The following is an 18,949-nucleotide window of genomic DNA, read 5'->3' on the forward strand; positions in this document are numbered from 1 at the left end:
TTGTTGTTTTGTTTTGTTTTTTTACATTTTGGCCATTTTAATAGGTATGTAGTGGTATTTCATTGTTCTTTTAACTTGTGATTTTGTAAGGACATATAATGTTGAGTATCATTTCATATGCTTATCTGTCATCTGTGTCTTCTTTGGTGAGACATCTGTTCAAATAATTGACCATTTTAAAATTGGATTGTTCATTTCCTTATTGTTAAATTTTAAGAGTTCTTTGTATAATTTGCATTACAGTCATTTATCAGATATATCTTTTGCCAATATTTTCTCTCAGTCTGTGGCTTAGCTCCTCATTCTCTTAATAGTTCTTCACTTGTAACATAAAATTAAGCCATTCGAAAATCTTTGAAAATGGATTGAGCAAATAACACAATTTCCATCTATTTCCACACTGCTCTAGTTTAGAAACAAGGAAGTTGTGTTTTCCTGGATGGATAAAGGTAAAACTTAAGAACATATACATTATTTTCTGAGAGCATATAGTTTAACACTGTAAAAGTAGCACCAACTCCTCTGAGACATTTGGAAAATACTCAACAATGAAAAACAGTTTTAAAAATGTCCATAATTCTGCATACCCAGATGTCTGTATTCATATTTTGGCATGTTTACTTATTTCTGCCAGTTTTTTTCTTTCTAGTATGTTAGTACATTATTTTATAAAAATAAGTTACCTGGCCTAACTGTTTAATATGTTCCCTTGTCAACTTTTCTCAATAAGAAGCAATTGCTTAGACTCTTGGATATTCCTTTCATCAGAATGAAAATACAGCTATTTATACTATTACACATGTATTTATTCTAGCATATCTGCATACATTTTATATACATATAATGCATATGTTATATATGTGTGTGTGTTTACAGAAAAATGTGTTTGAGCAGACCACATTTTAAACTTCTTTTTAAATTCTATACATTTGTGGATTCCAAATCAAAGCCCTAATTTTACAAATTAAGAACAGAAAAGCAATTAAAGGATCTGTCCAAGGTTCCACAACAAGTCAAGGGAATAATTAGAAATGAAAATTAAGATATAATATTTCAGATCATTTGTTTAGCACATTTCCTATCTCTCAGAAGTAGCATCCAATATTAACTCATTTTCGTCCCTCCCTTCCTTTTTTCCTTTTTTCTTCCTTCCTTCCTTTTTCTTTTCCTCCCTCCCTTCCTCCCTCCCTCCTTCTCTCCCTCTGTCTTTTCCTTCCCCCCTTTCTTCCTTTTCTCCTTCTCCTTCTCCAAGACAGGGTCTCACTCCATTGCACAGGCTAGAGTACACCGACACCATCATATCTCACTGCAGCCTGAAACTCCTGTGCTCAAGTGATTCTCTCCCCTCAATAAGTCCTCCTCTTTCAGAGCATCTACTAGGATGTGTGCATAGATAGATAGATACAGGGAAGCCTTGACCCAAATCCTGTAGGTCTCTCTCCTGTCACTGTGTTGTGGGAAACAGAATGAGAACCAAAAAGGCCGGGCATGGTGGCTCACTCCTGTAATCCCAGCACTTTGAGAGGCTGAAGAGGCCAGATCACCTGTGATCAGGAGTTTGAGACCAGACTGGCCAATTGGTGAAACTCCTTCTCTACAAAAATTAGCCGGGTGTGGTGGCTCATGTCTGTAATCCCAGCTACTCAGGATGCTGAGGCAGGAGAATTGCTTGAACTCAGGAGGTGGAGGTTGCAGTGAGCTGAGATTGTGCCATTGCACTGCAGCCTGAGCAAGTGAGCAAGACTCCATCTCAAAAAAAAAAAAAAAAGAAAAAAAGGAATAAGCAGTTAGAGTTTTGGAGTTTAGAAAATGTCTCTATCTCAAAAAAGAAAAAAAAAAAAAGAACAAAAGAAATAAGCAATTGGAGTTTAGAAAATGTTCTAGAGATAAGAAAAAAATACTATCCGGGGGTTTCCAAGATGGCCAAATAGAGGCAGCTCCAGAATGCAGTTTTCAGCAAGAGAGATGCAGAAGCTGAGTGGTCTCCACAGTTCCAAATGAGGTACCAGGTTCATTTTGTGGGTCTGATTGGACAGTGGGTATAAACAAAAGAGGGCAAGTTGAGGCAGGGCAGGACACTGCCCCATCCAGGAGGTGTGTGCAACTGACCAGATGATTGGGGGCTCTCCCCCTCTGGAATTTCGGGTTCAGATACTGTACTTCACCCAAGCCGTCCACAACCCACAGAACAGGAGATCTTCACCAGGCTGAAAAGCCCCTGTGAGCTGCCTGAACATGGCTGGGCAGCAACTCCAGTGGTGCCAGGATTGTTGGCACAGATCTAGGCAGAAGCACTGGCTGACACCAAGAAGGCCCTTGGAAAGGAGCTCCCCAACCCCCAGAAAGAAAGGGGACTGAAAGCAGGGAATCGGGCAATGCAGCTGTAAGGATCCCTCCTCCACAAAGCCCAGCAGGCTGAAGCCCTCTCACTTAAGAGTATCACAGCCAACACATCAGTTAGAGTGCAATCAGGAATGATCCAGCTCGGTGGGGAGAAGGACAGCCACCATTGCAGAGGCAGGCCTAATCTTCTTGAGTAAACAAAAGATGCAGGAAATCTAGACAGCAGCTCCACTGAATCCAGGGCAGCCCAGCAGGGCCTCTGCAGGCACACAAAGGAAATCCAAGCAGCTACCTGTAATCAAAGCTAGATAAATCCAAGAAAATAGAAAGAAACCAGCACAAAAAGGATGAAGCCAGCAAAGATTGGAAGGCCTCCCCTCCACCAGGGGAACACAACAGAATGGAGAATGAATTTGACGAATTAACAGAAGCAGGCTTCAGATGGTGGGTAAAAACAAACTTCTTTGAGCTAAAGGAACATGTTCTAACCCAATGAAAAGAAACTGAAAACCTTGTAAAAAGGTTGGACAAAATGCTAACTAGAATAACAAGCTTAGAGAAGAACATAAATAACTTGATGGAGCTGAAAAACACAGCACAAGAACTATGCTAAAAACCCTCAATAAACTAGGTATTGATGGACCGTATCACAAAATAATAAAAGCTATTTATGACGAACGCACAGCCAATATCATAGTCAACGGGCAAAATCTCGAAGCATTCCCTTTCAAATCTGGCACTAGACAAGAATTCCTGCTCTCACCACTCCTATTCAATATAGTATTAGAAGTTCTAGCCAGAGTAATCAGGCAAGAAAAAGAAAAAAAGGGGGTTGAATTAGGAAAGGAGGAAGTCAGATTGTCTCTATTTGCAGAGGACATGATTGTATGTTTAGAAGACCCCATTGTCTCAGCCCAAAATCTCCTGAAACTGATAAGCAACGTCAGCAAAGTCTCAGGATACAAAATCAATGTGCAGAAATCACAAACATTCCTATACACCAATAGCAGACAGACAGACAACCAAATCAAAAGTGAACTCCCATTCACAATTGCTACAAAGAGAATAAAATACCCAGGAATACAACTAACAAAGTATGTAAAGAGCCTCTTCAAGGAGAACTACAAACCACTGCTCAAGGAAATAAGAGAGGACACAGATAGGAAAACATTCCATGCTCACAGATAGGAAGAATCAACATCGTGAAAATGGCCATACAGCTCAAAGTAATTTATAGACTCAATGCTATCCCCATCAAGCTACCACTGACCTTCTTCACAGAACTAGAAAAAGCCACTTTAAACTTCATATGGAACCAAAAGAGAGCCCACATAGCCAAGACAATCCTAAGCAAAAAGAACAAAGCTGGAGGCATCATGCTGCCCGACTATACCAGAAGGCTACAGTAATCAAAACAGCATGGTACTGGTACCAAAACAGAAATATAGACCAATGGAACAGAACAGAGACCTTGGAGGCAACGCCACACATCTACAACAATCTGATCTTTGACAAACTTGACAAAAACAAGCAATGGGGAAAGAATTCCCTGTTTAATAAATGATGTTGGGAAAATTGGCTAGCAATGTGCATAAAGCAGAAACTGGATCCTTTCCAGACACCTTACACTAAAATCCGGATGTATTAAAGATTTAAACATAAGACCTAATATCATAAAAACTCTGGAGGAAAACCTAGGCAAAACCATTTAGGACATAGGCATAGGCAATGACTTCATGACTAAAACACCAAAAGCAATGGCAACAAAAGCCAAAATACGCAAATGGAATAATTAAACTTCAGAGCTTCTGTACAGCAAAAGAAACAATAATTAGTGTGAACTGGCAACCAACAGAATGGGGAAAAAAATTTGCAATCTACCCATCTGTTAAAGGGCAAATATCCAGAATCCACAAAGAACTAAAACAGATTTACAAGAAAAAAACAACCCCATTCAAAAGTAGGCAAAGGATACGAACAGACACTTTTCAAAAGAAGACATATATGAGGCCAACAAACATATGAAAAAATGCTCATCACCACTAGTCATTAAAGAATGCAAATCAAAACCACATTGAGATATTATCTCATGCCAGTTAGAATGACAATCATTAAAAAACCTGGAGACAGCAGATGCTGGAGAGGATATGGAGAAATAGGAACACTTTTACACTGTTGGTGAGAGTGTAAATTAGTTCAACCATTGTGGAAGACAGTGTGGCAATTCCTGAAGGATCTAGAAATAGAAATTCCATTTGACCCAGCAATTCCATTACTGCGTATATACCCAAAAAGTTATAAATTATTCTATTATAAAGACACATGCACACGTATGTTCATTGCAGCACTGTTTACAATAGCAAAGACCTGGAACCAACCCAAATACCTATCAATGATAGACTGGACCAAGAAAATGTGGCCCATATACACCATGGAATACTATGCAGCCATAAAAAACGATGAGTTTGTGTCCTTTGTAGGGACGTGGATGAACCCAGAAACGATCATTCTCAGCAAACTGACACAAGAACAGAAAATCAAACACTGTGTGTTCTCACTCATAGGCAGATGTTGAACAATGAGAACATGTGGACACAGGGAGGGGAGCATCACATACCGGGGTCAGTTGCGGGGGGCTAGGTGAGGAACAGTGGAGGGGTGGGGTTGGATAACATGAGGAGAAATGCCAAATATAGATGATGGGGGATGAAGGCAGCAAAACACCTTGCCATGTATGTACCTATGCAACAACTCTGCATGATCTGCACATGTACTCCAGAACCTAAAGGACAATTAATAAAAAAATACTATCAAACTGGTCTTTAAGGAGATAAAAAAAGACAAAGAAAATATTCAAGGATAAAGCATTAACAGCAGAATGGAAGCATAATAACATCAAAAAGTTTTAGTTAATGTTTAACATTGCATAGAATCTAAAAATATTTCTGAGCATTTAATGTTTTATCTCAAAGGATAATTTACCAAGTCAAAGATATACAATATGTATTTTTTAAGAGAATTAGGAATACAGTATATAACTATATTCTCATTCAAAATTGTAATAAAACATATAAAATTATCAGAAGGAGTGAAATAACAATAGCTTTAATCAAATACCATAATCTTTTCTGTGAGATATTTTTATAAACTCAATTTGAGCTTAGAGTTAGTGAGAACAAGTTAAACTTATTTTCAAGTATGACTTTATCTTTCATATCCTGAAGAAATACTATCTTAACTTAGATTTAGTCTTATAATCTTGGCTCTTGTGTCCACTTATAAATGTAAAACTAAACTCTAAGGAAGATATGTTATTTTTCAGGAGTAAGCTGTAAAATATTCAGTCTCCATTTATTATTATTGTAGAGACCTGACCCAAAATTAGTACATTATCATCAAAGTTTGCTTAGCTGTGGCTCTCAGTTCAGCCTTCTCATTATTATGTTTAAATAAATATGTTTTATATTCAAGTGTGTATAAATCTCTTGCATCTGATTCATTCAAAGTATATATTATTCAAAGGTATGTTCATGGGTACAACCTCAAGAATCATTTGATTTGGTACGGACACGCCATTGAACCTGGATTTCTTCTTGCAAAATTGAACAGGAGAACTTTAGTTCATTTTCCCAGATTGTACTGCTAGTGTGTGTTGTAGATTAGTGCTTGCATCTTTCTTACCAGGAATAGCGAGAGGCAGGCTGCCCTGAATAGCTTTCCCACGTTCTGATGATGCAGGACTGTGTACAGCTAGAAAGAACCATCCGGTGGAAACACACTACCTGCAGAGGGGAGGAATGACAACCCTCACCGTTAGAGAAACCCTCACAGATCTGCTCTCAAAGGCCCACCACTGAACAAACACATTGCCTGATGCCTTCCTGTTGCTAAGCAGCAGCTCCTCCCTGATCTCAGAGTCTATTCCTTATTTGCAAGGGACTCAAAAGCACATTAGTCCGGCCGCTAAGCCCATTTATGTGAATGTGAATTCCACATCTTCCTTGCCCCACTGATTGTACTCTATCCTTTATCTTCAATCCTTCTTCTCCCCAAGGTCTTTTCCCTTAAGTTACAAAGTTACAGGGATGCGCAAGTTTTCTTCTTACAAACCTAGAGGAAGCAAAACCACAAGCTTCCCTCCCTTTATCCTCCTAGAGTATTGGCTGCCTACCCAGCATGTGTTACTCACTTCTGCCTGCCTAAAGGAATCTGTGTTGTTAACTTATTTTATATTTATTTATTTATTTCAGCAAATCCCCACCTCTCCTCTATCATAGCCTCATAACATAGCAGACCTGACTTTCTCTCTAGCTTTAAGAGTAGAGCTCACATTAGTCCTAGTCAGTGGTTCTCCATTTTATCTGCACATTAGATTGACCTGGTAGAAATTTCTAAAAACATATGGATGCCTGGGCCTCAACTCAGACCAATTAAATCAAGAGTTTGGTGGAACCTAGATACTAGTAGCTTTTTTTTTTTAATTTAGATGAAGTCTCACTCTGTTGCCCAGGCTGGAGTACAGTGGTGCCTTCTCGGCTCATTGCAACCTCTGTCTCTCAGGTTCAAGCAATTCTCCTGCCTCAGCCTCCCAAGCAGCTAAGACCACAGGTGCATGCCTGCATGACTGGCTAATTTTTTTTGTATTTTTAACAGAGATGGGGTTTCACCATGTTGGCCAGGCTGGTTTCGAACTCCTGACTTCAGGTGATCCACCCACTTCAGCCTCCCAAAGTGCTGGGATTACAGGCCTGAGCCACCATGCCCAGCCAATACTAGTAATTTTTACAAGTTTCCCTAGTTGTTCTAATTAAGCTGGCTGTGTTGACCTCATCTGTCCCAACATTTGGTCAGGATTGCAGGTTTAAGCTGGGCATGGGTATTCCCCAGCACCTCTTATTGGTCTAGGAATGAGAATAGGAACTAAATTGGCTAAATCGAACCAAAGGGAAGGCTTTCATTGTACAGCTGGGAGTGGGGTACCCTAAAATGACAGGGAGTCCTCCAGATGATGGGGAGGAAGACTGCCCTAGTGGCTGCTCACCACTGTCAGGCAACTATGAGGAAGGACATCTAAAAGCTGATGTAGCCATGCCCAGATGGGCATGAGGAGGAGACTAGCCCATAGACTGAGACAAGACCCTTGCCATGTCCTCCCCAAGTCACCTACCGCTGGTCTTCTCGCTATGCAAGAAGATGTTTTCTCATCCCTTAAGCTCTGTTGAGTAGGGGCATCCGCTGCCTGGACCCTTAAGCATCCTGAAGCACCTTCTTCCCCTCATTGCTTCCTTCTCATTGCTTCCTTCTCACTAGCAACCTTCCCCTAAGGAGTGTTTGGTGTCATTGGCATTCCCCTTCCTCACTTCCAACCCTGGGTGCTTCCATTGGTCTCGGTCTGCAGCACTGGACTGACCCGCTTTTGGTAAAATGGTTCATTATTTCCTTTTAGTTCCCCTGTGAATCCTGTCTCAATCTTTTTGTCACAGCCCCCAGCATCCTGGCCATGCAGACCACCACACGTTCTGTCATTGATCTTACAGGGGACGGTAATTTAGCCTACAACACCCTTCCCTTCTCTCTTATTTCTTGATACTAAATAAGCTTTGTCTTTAAGATTCAGCTCAGATGTCCACATCCTCTAGGAAACTCCTTTATCCTCCCAGAGCCACCATGGAGTTTCTCCTGTGTGCAGCATCACAGATGGCATATATGTTTGTGATCTATATCTCATATATATATATATATAAAATGTCTGTGTCCCTGACTCCTGGAGGGACAGGAGGGGAACCCCTTGAGGAAGAGGCCACAGCAGCCGTATCTGTACCTTCAGTATCGTCACAATTCTTGCTGCCATTGGTGACTGTTATGGTTTCAATTGTGTCCCCTTAAAAGATGAAGTCTTGACTTCCAGTACCTTAGAAGATGACTTCTTTTTTTTGAAATAGGGTCTTTGTAGATGATAGGTCAAGATGAACTCATTAGGGTGACCCTACTCCAGTATGACTGGTGTCCTTATATAAAAGACCCAGATGCCATGTGACTATGGAATTGATGCTGCCACACTAGAGCTACCCGAAGCTAGGAGCCTGACCCCTTCGCAGCACCCTCAGCAGGAGTGTGGCCCCACCTGCACCTTAATTTTGTCCTCCTGAACTCCAGAACTGTAAGGGCACAAATTTCTAAGTCACTCAGTCTGCATTTTGCTATGGTGAGGAATCCATGTGTCTGCTGGATGACTGAGTAGAGGAAAGAATGGGGAAACCAAGCCTTAACCACAGGAATGCCACTCTAACCCCAGCTCCAGTTACACCCACAGAGTGGGGCAGGCTCATTTAGGGCAGGGTGTCATATTAGTTAGGGTTCTCCAGATCACGAGAGCCAATAAGAAATGTTTCCATATATGTCTCTAGCGGTATCTGTATCTATATTTATATCGATTTAGAAAGAGATTTATTACAAGGAATTGGATCACACAAGTATGGACACTGAGAAGTCCCAGGATCTGTCACATGTAAGCTGGAGACCCAGGAAAGCCAGTGGTGTGGCTCAAAGGCCTCAGAGCCAGACAGCCCATGGCGTAGATTCTAGGCAGAGTCTGTGGGCCTGAGATCCAGGAGCACTGAGCGCCGGAAAGAACAGATGTCCCAGCTCAAGCTGCCAGGTGGAAAGGTCTCACCGTTTCGCTGCCATGTTGTCCTGCTCAGGCCGGTGGTGCATGGCTGAAGGCACACCCACAGTTGGAGGCCATCTGCTTTCCTCCGTCCACCAACTCAAAGCCAGTCTTTCCCAGGGAACCCTCCCAGTCACACCTGGAAAGGTTAAGCCAGAGATCTATCTGGGCATACTCTGGCCCACTTAAGTGGACATATGAAAGTAACCATCACGGGCATGCTCCGAGATTCCAATCTAGCCCATCCTTCCTCAGAAATAAATGTGGGATGTGACTTTTTACATGACTTCAGATGCTTCATTTTTACTTAAGAAAATTATCTCTGGGGCCAGGCACGGTGGCTCACGCCTGTAATCCCAGCACTTTGGGAGGCCGAGGCGGGTGGATCACGAGGTCAAGAGATTGAGACCACCCTGGTCAACATGGTGAAACCCCGTCTCTACTAAAAATACAAAAAATTAGCTGGGCATGGTGGCACGTGCCTGTAATCCCAACTACTCAGGAGGCTGAGGCAGGAGAATTGCCTGAACCCAGGAGGCGGAGGTTGCCGTGAGCTGAGATCATGCCATTGCGCTCCAGCCTGGATAACAAGAGAAAACTCCATCTCAAAAGAAAAAAAAAAAAAAAAAGAAAATTATCTCTGAATCCAGCCATTAAAGATAGGGATTCATTCTAAGAAAGGTGTCATTAGGCGATTTCATGGGTATGTGAACATCATAGCATGTACTTGTACACACCTAGATGGTAAAGCCTACCCCGTAGCTAGCCTGTGGCTCCTAAGCTATAAATCTGTGTGGTATGTGACTGTGCTGAATGCTGTAGATCATTGTAATGCAGTGATAAATACCTGTGTGTCTAAATATATCTCAACATAGAAAAGGTCAAGTAGAAATATAGCATTATATTATACATATATATATATATATATATTTGAGACAGTCTCACTCTTAGCTCAGGCTGGAGTGCAGTGGTGCAATCTCGGCTCATTGCAACCTCCTCCCACCAGGTTCAAGCAATTCTCCTGCCTCAGCCTCTTGAATAGCTGGGATTACAGGCGCCTGCCACCACACTCGGCTAAGTTTTGTATTTTTAGTAGAGTTGGGGTTTCACCATGTTGGTTAGGCTGCTCTTGAACTCTTGACCTCATGATCTGCATACCTCATCCTCCCAAAGTGCTGGGATTACAGGCGTGAGACACTGCGCCTAGCCACAGCATTATATTCTTATGTGGTCCGTTACTGACCAAGATGTCATTATGTACTGCATGATAGTGTCCATTTTATCTAGACTTCTTATTGTCTACTCTTTTAACAAATCTTGGACTTTTCTGAAATGCTTGCACCCTTATAAGGAATTGCATATTTAAAATCTATTTCTAGGTAATTATTTGCTCCACTGTCTATTCCATTTCAAATCCTCTTGGTTCACTGAAGGTAATTCAGATTTTCCCTCTGCTCCTGACAATGCTTTGCTACACCTTTTCCTGTGCTTTCAACACATACTGAACTTAGAATTTTTGGCAGAAATGATAAAATTGTGGTTAAAGTTTCTTTCAGTAGCAAAGTGAAACGGATCTCTTATTGATTTCTTCCAATATCAAGGATTTTGCACACATATAAAATTGGTTTACACTCTTACATAATGGATGAACGTGTACATCTAATTGCTTCAGAAATGTAAACATTAGCTATTCTTTCTTAGACACCACTACTCACATTTCTAATGAGCCTGTTTGACCACTGTATTTCCTTTATTGGTGTGCGAGACTTCGAAACGACTTTTTATCTTGTCCTCGTTTAACTTGTGTGCTTTCAAGTGTCTTTGGCATGGGAAACACCACGACTTTGGGAGCTAAGGTGACTCTCGTTGGCACAATATGCAGAGTACAAGGAAGAACCCCAAGTGTTTGACAGAAACTTCCCATCAGTGAAGCGAAAGTGCACACATGTGACCTCCCACCCCAGCTGTGTGTTTGGCTGGACTGTGGGCCTTGGAAGGAAACTGAGAAGGGTGGGACTTCTGTTCTGGTGCCTCAGGCTTCAAGTTTCCCTCTTTCAACACTGGAAATGATGGTAACAATACCTCAACATAAGGAATTGAAGATCAAGTCTGATGAGACACTTCTTTTGAAGACATTAATAACTGTAGAGATCCCCTGGGACACTTCAAGCGACAGTGTAAGACATCCCTGAATGACCATGTCATGCAGAGCAGGAGTTGAGGTGATTATCAACCAATGCCTGTCTTCCACTGGGGAGGTGAGGAAGTGCCCCTGGGGGTGCATCATCACCCCCATGCCCCTGCATGAGCCAGCAGGCCTCTGTGGCCAGGAAAACCTCTCAGGCAGAGAGGTATAGGACAGGGGGAGAGTGTGGAAACTGCCCGCCAAGATGCAGGTGGCATCCAGGGTCAGGGGAGGGCCCTGGGTAGGCACTGGTCATATCTGCCCCCACAGTGAAGAGGGAGAGCCCATCAGAAGCGGGAAAGGATGGAGAGATGTTGCATGTGCCCTCTGAATTGTGGGAGTTAGTTGCTGAATCCACTGGGCTGAGTTCACATGGCTAGACCCCGCCTTAGATGTCTGAGTCCTGGCCAGGCAGAACCTTCTTTTGCTTGCTTAGTCCAGTTCAGATGGATTTCTGTTCCTCACACCCAAGAATCTGATCAGGAAGAACATTGTTAAGATTTCATGCACTCAAACATTTATTCGTAAAACTTGACTGAGTGCTGACTGTGTGCAGGCCAGCGATGGGGAAACAAACATTGATAAAATACAGGAATTGTCTGGAGTTGCCTGTAGAGCTGTTTAAACTCAAGATTGCTATTAATCCTACAAAAAAGAATGGGATTTTGAAATGCAAAGAAATTATTTGACATGTGTTTAAAATTCAGATGTATATATTAGCTTCCTTGAAAACGAGCACACCTAGAACAGAGTGTATTTATTGCTCAACAGAGAGTACAGTGACACTGATTCCTGCCTGGTTCGGATTGGTCTCTGGACGCAGGCTCTGGGCCGCAGGCTCTGCGCCACCTTCTGTCACCCTATATGGAAGGTTCCTAGAAGCATGTTTTTTCCTGTTATTAAGCTTGACTTTCTGCATCTGGGTGAATTGACCCTGAAATTAACCAAGAGGAATATTCTGATTTTGATATTTTTATCCCTTCTTTCACCATACCCCCAGAAATTATTAAATTTCGCCGAGAAGGGTAATATTTCTTTTGGACATATATTCACCTTTCTCTAGAAACATTGTTCTAAATATTTAATCTATAACATGTTTGCTGCAGTGTAAATAAATTTTAATTTCTTAATTTTTAATTTCCTTTTGAGATGGATCTCACTGTATCCTGCAGGCTGGAGCGCAGAGGCACAATCATGTTTCACTGCACCCTCGAACTCCCAGGCTCAAGTTTTCCTCCCACCTCAGCCTCCTGAGTAGCTGGGACTATGTCCGACTAATTTTTAAATTTTTCATTATAGAGACGGAGTCTTGCCATGTTGCCCAGGATGAGTTTCTGTTTTTAATTGTCTCTCTGGACGGGGACCCCTGAGAGGTAGCAATTCTGAAAGGATTCCCACTCTGGAGCCCCTCCCATCTTTACACATTTAACTGAAACAGAAGCCGAGAATTGGAAACAAAATGATATCTGCTTGACTAAGGATGCAGTAATACAAATCCCACACTGCTTTCAGGGTGGATTGCTTCAGTGAGAGGTGCATTGCTGGCTGGGATTTAGAGAATTCTGTTGCAGACTCAGGCTGGCTGCCACAGCTGCTCTCCAGCCTGCCCAGTCACGGCCAAGTGTTGCTTATTGACTGATTCCATGTGCCCAGGTCTCTCTACTATGAGAAAATGTTAATACTTTGTAAACTATATAAAATATGTTAATTAAAGTTTTAGTGAATGTATTTTTTCATATGCATAGGTAATGTCATGGAGCATAGACCTGCAGATCATTCACCTCTGCAGAACTGGAGAATGAGCGTCCATGTCAGCAAGTTACCTTGTGGCTATGGTCTGAAGCAGCTTGGTTGCTAGCTCTCTCTGCCCACCACCTCTGGTCATCTGCTATGATAGGAATTCTTCCAGACAGCTATGATGTTACTAATGTTACCTCCCCTGCTAACCATAGCTCCATTTGCTTTATCTTCAGAGAAGCTTCAGAACTTCACTGCCATTCACGGCAGGGTGGTTTTGCCTGAAATCTAGTGGCCACCTCCTTCAGTACCCTGCTTGTTTCCTTTGTTCCCCCCAGTCCAATAACCTGAGTGTCTTTCTGGAACTTCAGGCCACCCCATGAGACCCACTGCCTCAGAGACCATCTATGTTAGTCCGTTTTCATGCTGTTATAAAAAATTGCCTGAGACCAGATAATTTATAAAGGAAAGAGGTTTAATTAACTCACAGTTCAGCATGGCTGGGGAGGCCTCAGGAAACTTACAATCATGGCAGAAGGGGAAGCAAAGATGTCCTTCTTCACAGGGCAGCAGGAGAGAGAAGTGTTAGAGCAAAGTGGGGAAAGCCCCTTATAAAACCATGAGATCTCATGAGAATTCACTCGCTATCATGAGAACAGCACAGGGGAACTGCCACTATGATCTAATGAGGTCCTCTCATGAGGTCCCTCCCCAATTGTGGGGATTACAATTCAGATTATAATTCAAGATGAGATTTTGGTGGGAACACAGCACCAGACGATATTGCCATCCAGATTTCTTACAGTGCCTCCAGGCTCCCCAGGGCTCCCACAGTGAAGGCTCTGTGGCCCTTCCTCCTACCACTCTCCCCTCATTCATTTTACTTCAAGGAAAGTGGCCTTTCTAAGGTGCCCAGACATCCTGTCACACATGGGCCTCAGGACACTGCCCTGTCCCCTCCCTAGAATCTGCAGGCCCTCCCTTGAGGACTGAGCTGAGTTTTGGCTCAGAGATGCCTTTCATGACCACCTTATTCAGAATCAAAACCCCACCTCTGCTATCCAACATACCTGCTTCATTCTTCTCCAAAACATATCTATTATGTAATTTTCTATATGTTTTACTTATTTATTTTGTTTATTGCCTGTTTCCCCTTGCCTGAATGCAAAGCTGCCCAAGGCATTGGAAGCCCACCCCTTGCATCAGTGTGGTGTGGATGTGAGACATGGAATCATGGGAGATTATTTTGGAGCTTTAAGATTTAATGGCTGTTGGGCTGGGTTTCAGACTTGCATGGGGCCTGTAGCCCCTTTCTTTTGTCTGATTTATCCATTTTGGAAAGGAAGTATTTAACCAATACCTATATACCTATATTCCTATTGTGTCTTAAAAGTAACTAACTTGTTTTTGACTTACAGGCTCAGAGACGAAGATACTGCTTTGTCTCAGATGAGATGTTGGGCTTTGGACTTTCCAGTTAATGCTGGGGTAAGTTCAGACTCTGGGGGACTGTTGGGAAGGCATGATTGTATTTTGCAATGTTAGAAAAACATGAGATTTGGGAGAGGCCAAGGGTAGAATGAAATGGTTTAGGTTTGTGTTGCCACCCAAATTTCATGTCAAATTGTAATCCCTAATGTTGGAGGTGGTGCCCGGTGGGAGGTGATTGGATCGAGTAAACAGACTTCCCCTTTGATACTGTCCTCATGATAGTGAGTGAGTTACCATGGGATCTGGTTGTTTGGAAGTGTGTAGCACCTCTCCGGCTCTGTGTTCTTTGTGCTCCAGCTATGTAAGATTTGCCTGTTTCCGCTTTGCTTTTCTGTCATGACTGAACGTTTCCTGAGGCCCCAGAAAACATCTTGCTTCCTGTGTGGCCTGTAGAACCATGAGCCAATTCAATCTCCTTTCTTTATACATTTCCTAGTCTCAGGTATTTCTTTGTAGCAGTGTGAGAATGGGCTAATATATTCTCCTTCTCAAGAGAGCAAGAGGTCTCGTCATCTGACTTCTTAACCTCATTTCCTTCTCCTAAATCTTTACTGTAAAAACCTTGACTGCCGTTGTGCCATCTGCCTTATGTTCCATCCCTACACTCAGTCCTCAGGCTTCCCCTTGCTAGTTATCTACAGGCATAGACAATAAAATTCCATACTAGGGTCCTAGGGTTGAAATTCTTGTCATTGTTGTGAAGATATTCGTAAATACATCACTGCATACTAGAATTTTGCATAATGGCAAATATGTGGTTGTAGATTTCAGTTGAATATAAAAATTGAAGTGTAAAAAACCCATAAATTCTGAACACAGTTAATCATTATAAAAGATCAAAGAGATAAAGTCATCACATTTTAACAGATTTTTAAAGGTGAATTATTTAATGTACTCTGTTGATCATTTTTCTCCAATAAATTTCATACTTCTCTATTCTTCCATTTTCATTCTGCTATGTGACCTTCCTCTTACCTGCTGTCTCTTGCTTTACTTTCTTCCCCCAGAGTATTTATCATCTTCCAACACATTATATAATTTACCTACTTATTTTCTACTCTCTTTCTCCTAGAATGTAAGCTTCCTGAGAACATGGTATTTGCTTGTTTGTTTGTTTTACTTACTGATGTATTCAGATGCCTTGCTGTGTGCCTGGCATGTGAAAATGTGCTATTTTATAAATATTTGACAAATTAATGAATTAGTTGTCAAAGTGTGCTTGTTCATTATTTACAATAACACTTTTTTGCCTAAACTAAAGTAATCTCATAACCTTAATAAAATCAAATTAAAAAACATTCTATGACTTATCAACAACTAGTCTTCTAATACAGGGACTTAAGAGGGTGCCAAAATGCAGAAGCTTCAGATAAGATTTTCTGAAAGGGTTACCTAGGTTTTTTTTCTAGTATACTTAATCACAAACTCTTCACGCAAAACACTAAAATATATTGAATAAAATATATTGAAATGTGCAACTTATTTTTTTCCTAGTAAAAAGGTTAATTCAAGCAAGTTTGAGTGATTAAAAATTGTAGAATATTTTCTAATTAAAAGAACACATTGCAGAACTTCTTAGATTACTTCAGTATGTTCATGAAAATGAACATACATGGAATATGATTAAATACTATGAAAAGATTGAATAAGGAAGGAAAAATATTGGAATGAAATAAAAGGTAATCAATATAAGACAAGAACAATTTCAATTAAACTCCAGACACGTTTACTGATACCTACTATGTGAAAAGCACTGTATTCGTGCCTGGGGAGAATATACAAGTGGAGAATGTGAGGCAGAATGAAATAGTCTGTTCTTTAGGTGTCTTGAATCTTAGAAGTTGAAATGGCGTAAACATTTTATGTGAAAGGGCCAAGAGAGGAAATTTATCAAAGTTCATGGCATTAAGAAATTTATGGATATTTGGGAGACAATCTGAGAGCAAGAACAGCAATAATTGAAATGTGGATAATATGGCAAAAAATACTTATTATATTCTACCATGCGCGGTTTCTGGTAAGAAATCTTCTATAATTCTTAATGTTGTTTTTCTGTAGGTTATGAGTCTTGTTTTCTGGTATCCTTTAAGATTTATGTCTGATTTTCAGCAGTTTGAAGATGATATGTTAAAGTTCTCATGTGTGCCTTATAATTTTTGATTAAATGCTGAACATCATTAGTAGGCCACTAAAAACTGAAGTAAATGGTATCGTTGCTTGTAAATGGTCCACCCTTTTCACCTAAGAGGCTTTTAGTATGGGATATGGAGTCAATCTAGCCGGTAGCTGAACTGGATTTAGGTTTTGTTATGGTTCTGGTTCAATTCATTGCACCACCAGTTTCAAATTCCTCTAGTGTTACCTTGTGCTTATGGTGGTGGTTGGTATGCTGAAGGGCTTTTCTCAGTGTTTCTTCCCCATCATCAGCTTTCAGTCTTTCCTTTGTACTTATATCTTTTTTAAAAAATTAATTAGTTAATTAATTAATTAAAATTTTACTTTAGGTGTATACTATATCCAGCATTTGTCCCCATGTTGTCCCTCCCCACCCTTGTATGTGGGATGGGAAAGGGTACTATTAGTTTCCCATGGCTGGTGTAACAAATTACCACAAACTGGTGGCCAACAACAACAGAAATTTATTCTCTCCCAGTCCTGGAGATTAGATAAGTCGAGGTGTCAGCACAGCCATATTTCTTCCATATCTCCACGAAAGACACCCCCATGCCTCTTCTAGCTTCTTATAGCCCCAGGCTTTCCTTGGCCTGTGACAACATCATTCCAATCTCTGTCTCCACCTTCATGTGGCTGTCTTCCATGTCTCTGTGACCTCACAAGATGTGCTACACTCTGTGTCTGCATCCAAATTTTCCTTATCTTAGACAGACACCTGTCATTGGATTAGAGCTCACTTGAATGCAGCAACCTCAAGTTGATCACATCTCCAAAGATCCTATTTCTGAGAGAGGTCACATTCAAATGTACTGGGATTAGGGCTTAAATATATCTTTTTGGAAGATATGAACATCTCTCTCCATGCTCTTGTCCATGTTTCAGTGATAGACTGTGCCCCTTGTTTCTCAGTGCTTGCTAGCCTGGTGATAGAGATAAGGGCCAGGCATCCTTCTGTTGCCCTGGATTAGCCTCAGCTTTAAGTAGGTCCCATGTCTTGGAGGTCTTTCTCAGTGACTGCAGAAGGTCTTTCATGAAAGAAGTTTTCTTTTTCTCCTCCAGTGATAGAAGATGTCTATTATATTGGTTTAGGATATTGGACCCAGGAGTCTTTCTTCACTTTTCCCAGGATAGACGACTTTTTTCTTTTGCTCTTTCCCCAGCTGCAATGGGTCATCATAAATATATTGGCTATGACTTGTTTTTCTCCTCTACTAATGGCATAAAGCTTTTTGTTTCCATAGGAAAGAAACGTCCAGGAGCTATTTTTTGCCTTTTTTGCAACAGTAAACCAATTTCACCTCAAGGCTGTGCCACTGTAGAGGGTCTTTTTGGTAAAAAATCCTGCCTGAAGCCTTTCTGTGAGCACCTAGTGGAAATATGTAAAGAAAACTGTTTGAGTCAGTGTTACCTCCTCTTGTGTCCATGGCTTCTAGAGGCTCTGTGCTCTCATGCTTTCCCACACACAAATGTTAGAAACTTTTACAATTTTTGCTGAGTTTTTCCTGTCTGCTAGTGTGGTTTCCAGCATCACTTCTTCCTATGCTCTGCCACAGGTGAGTCCACGCTCTATCTCATCTGTCCTTGGAGAGCCATGTGGTTCACTCAATTTTAGGCTACTTACTTGCTCTGTGAATCTAGCTGTCTGATGAGTTAAGAAAAGAGTTACATTTTTGAAGTTATGTAACTTTATCTCTTAGCTAGGATGGCAAGAATACTTTCCAGGTTTCTGCATCCTAGGTAGAAGAAAACTCCTTCTTTATGTCATATATCCAACGGTAAATCTGCACTGATGGCTCTGATATACTTTGTCAAAAGAGTAAGCAATTTATACAAAGACAATCTTGAGGTGTTGAAAAATCTTGACAAGCCATTTATATCATGTAAAAGTCTAAATATTATCTAGCATTGACTTGGAATTCTGTTTACTATAGATTTCTGATTTGTTGAGAATTGGTTGTATTTTTGATTCATATGAAGCCTCCAGATCCTCTTGTCAGGCTTTTGTAATGGCCCTCAGGAGTTGAGGGAGACACATCATCACTGAAAAGTTCAGGCACGAGTGTCCCATGAGATCCACAGGTCGGGCTGATCTGCTCCTGCAAATCATCACTGCTGAGAACTGTAGTTTGTAGCTGCTTCTGCAGCAGCTCTTTTGGGCTTACCCTTCTGTGCCATTCCCATGCACACCACCCATGCTGCCTACCCCCTGCTTCCAACTTGATGCTATTATTCTCCCATCCAGTCATTTAAAAATAACTAAAAGTATTTTCTATTTTGCATTCCATTTACACATCATTTTTCACTCAAGACTTTCTATGGAGACACTTGACTTGACAAAAATAAATCATTAT

Source organism: Sapajus apella, unplaced genomic scaffold, assembly GCF_009761245.1.
Source record: "Sapajus apella isolate SASKATOON/1434 unplaced genomic scaffold, GSC_monkey_1.0 scaffold71, whole genome shotgun sequence".
In the NCBI taxonomy this organism is placed as follows: domain Eukaryota; kingdom Metazoa; phylum Chordata; class Mammalia; order Primates; family Cebidae; genus Sapajus; species Sapajus apella.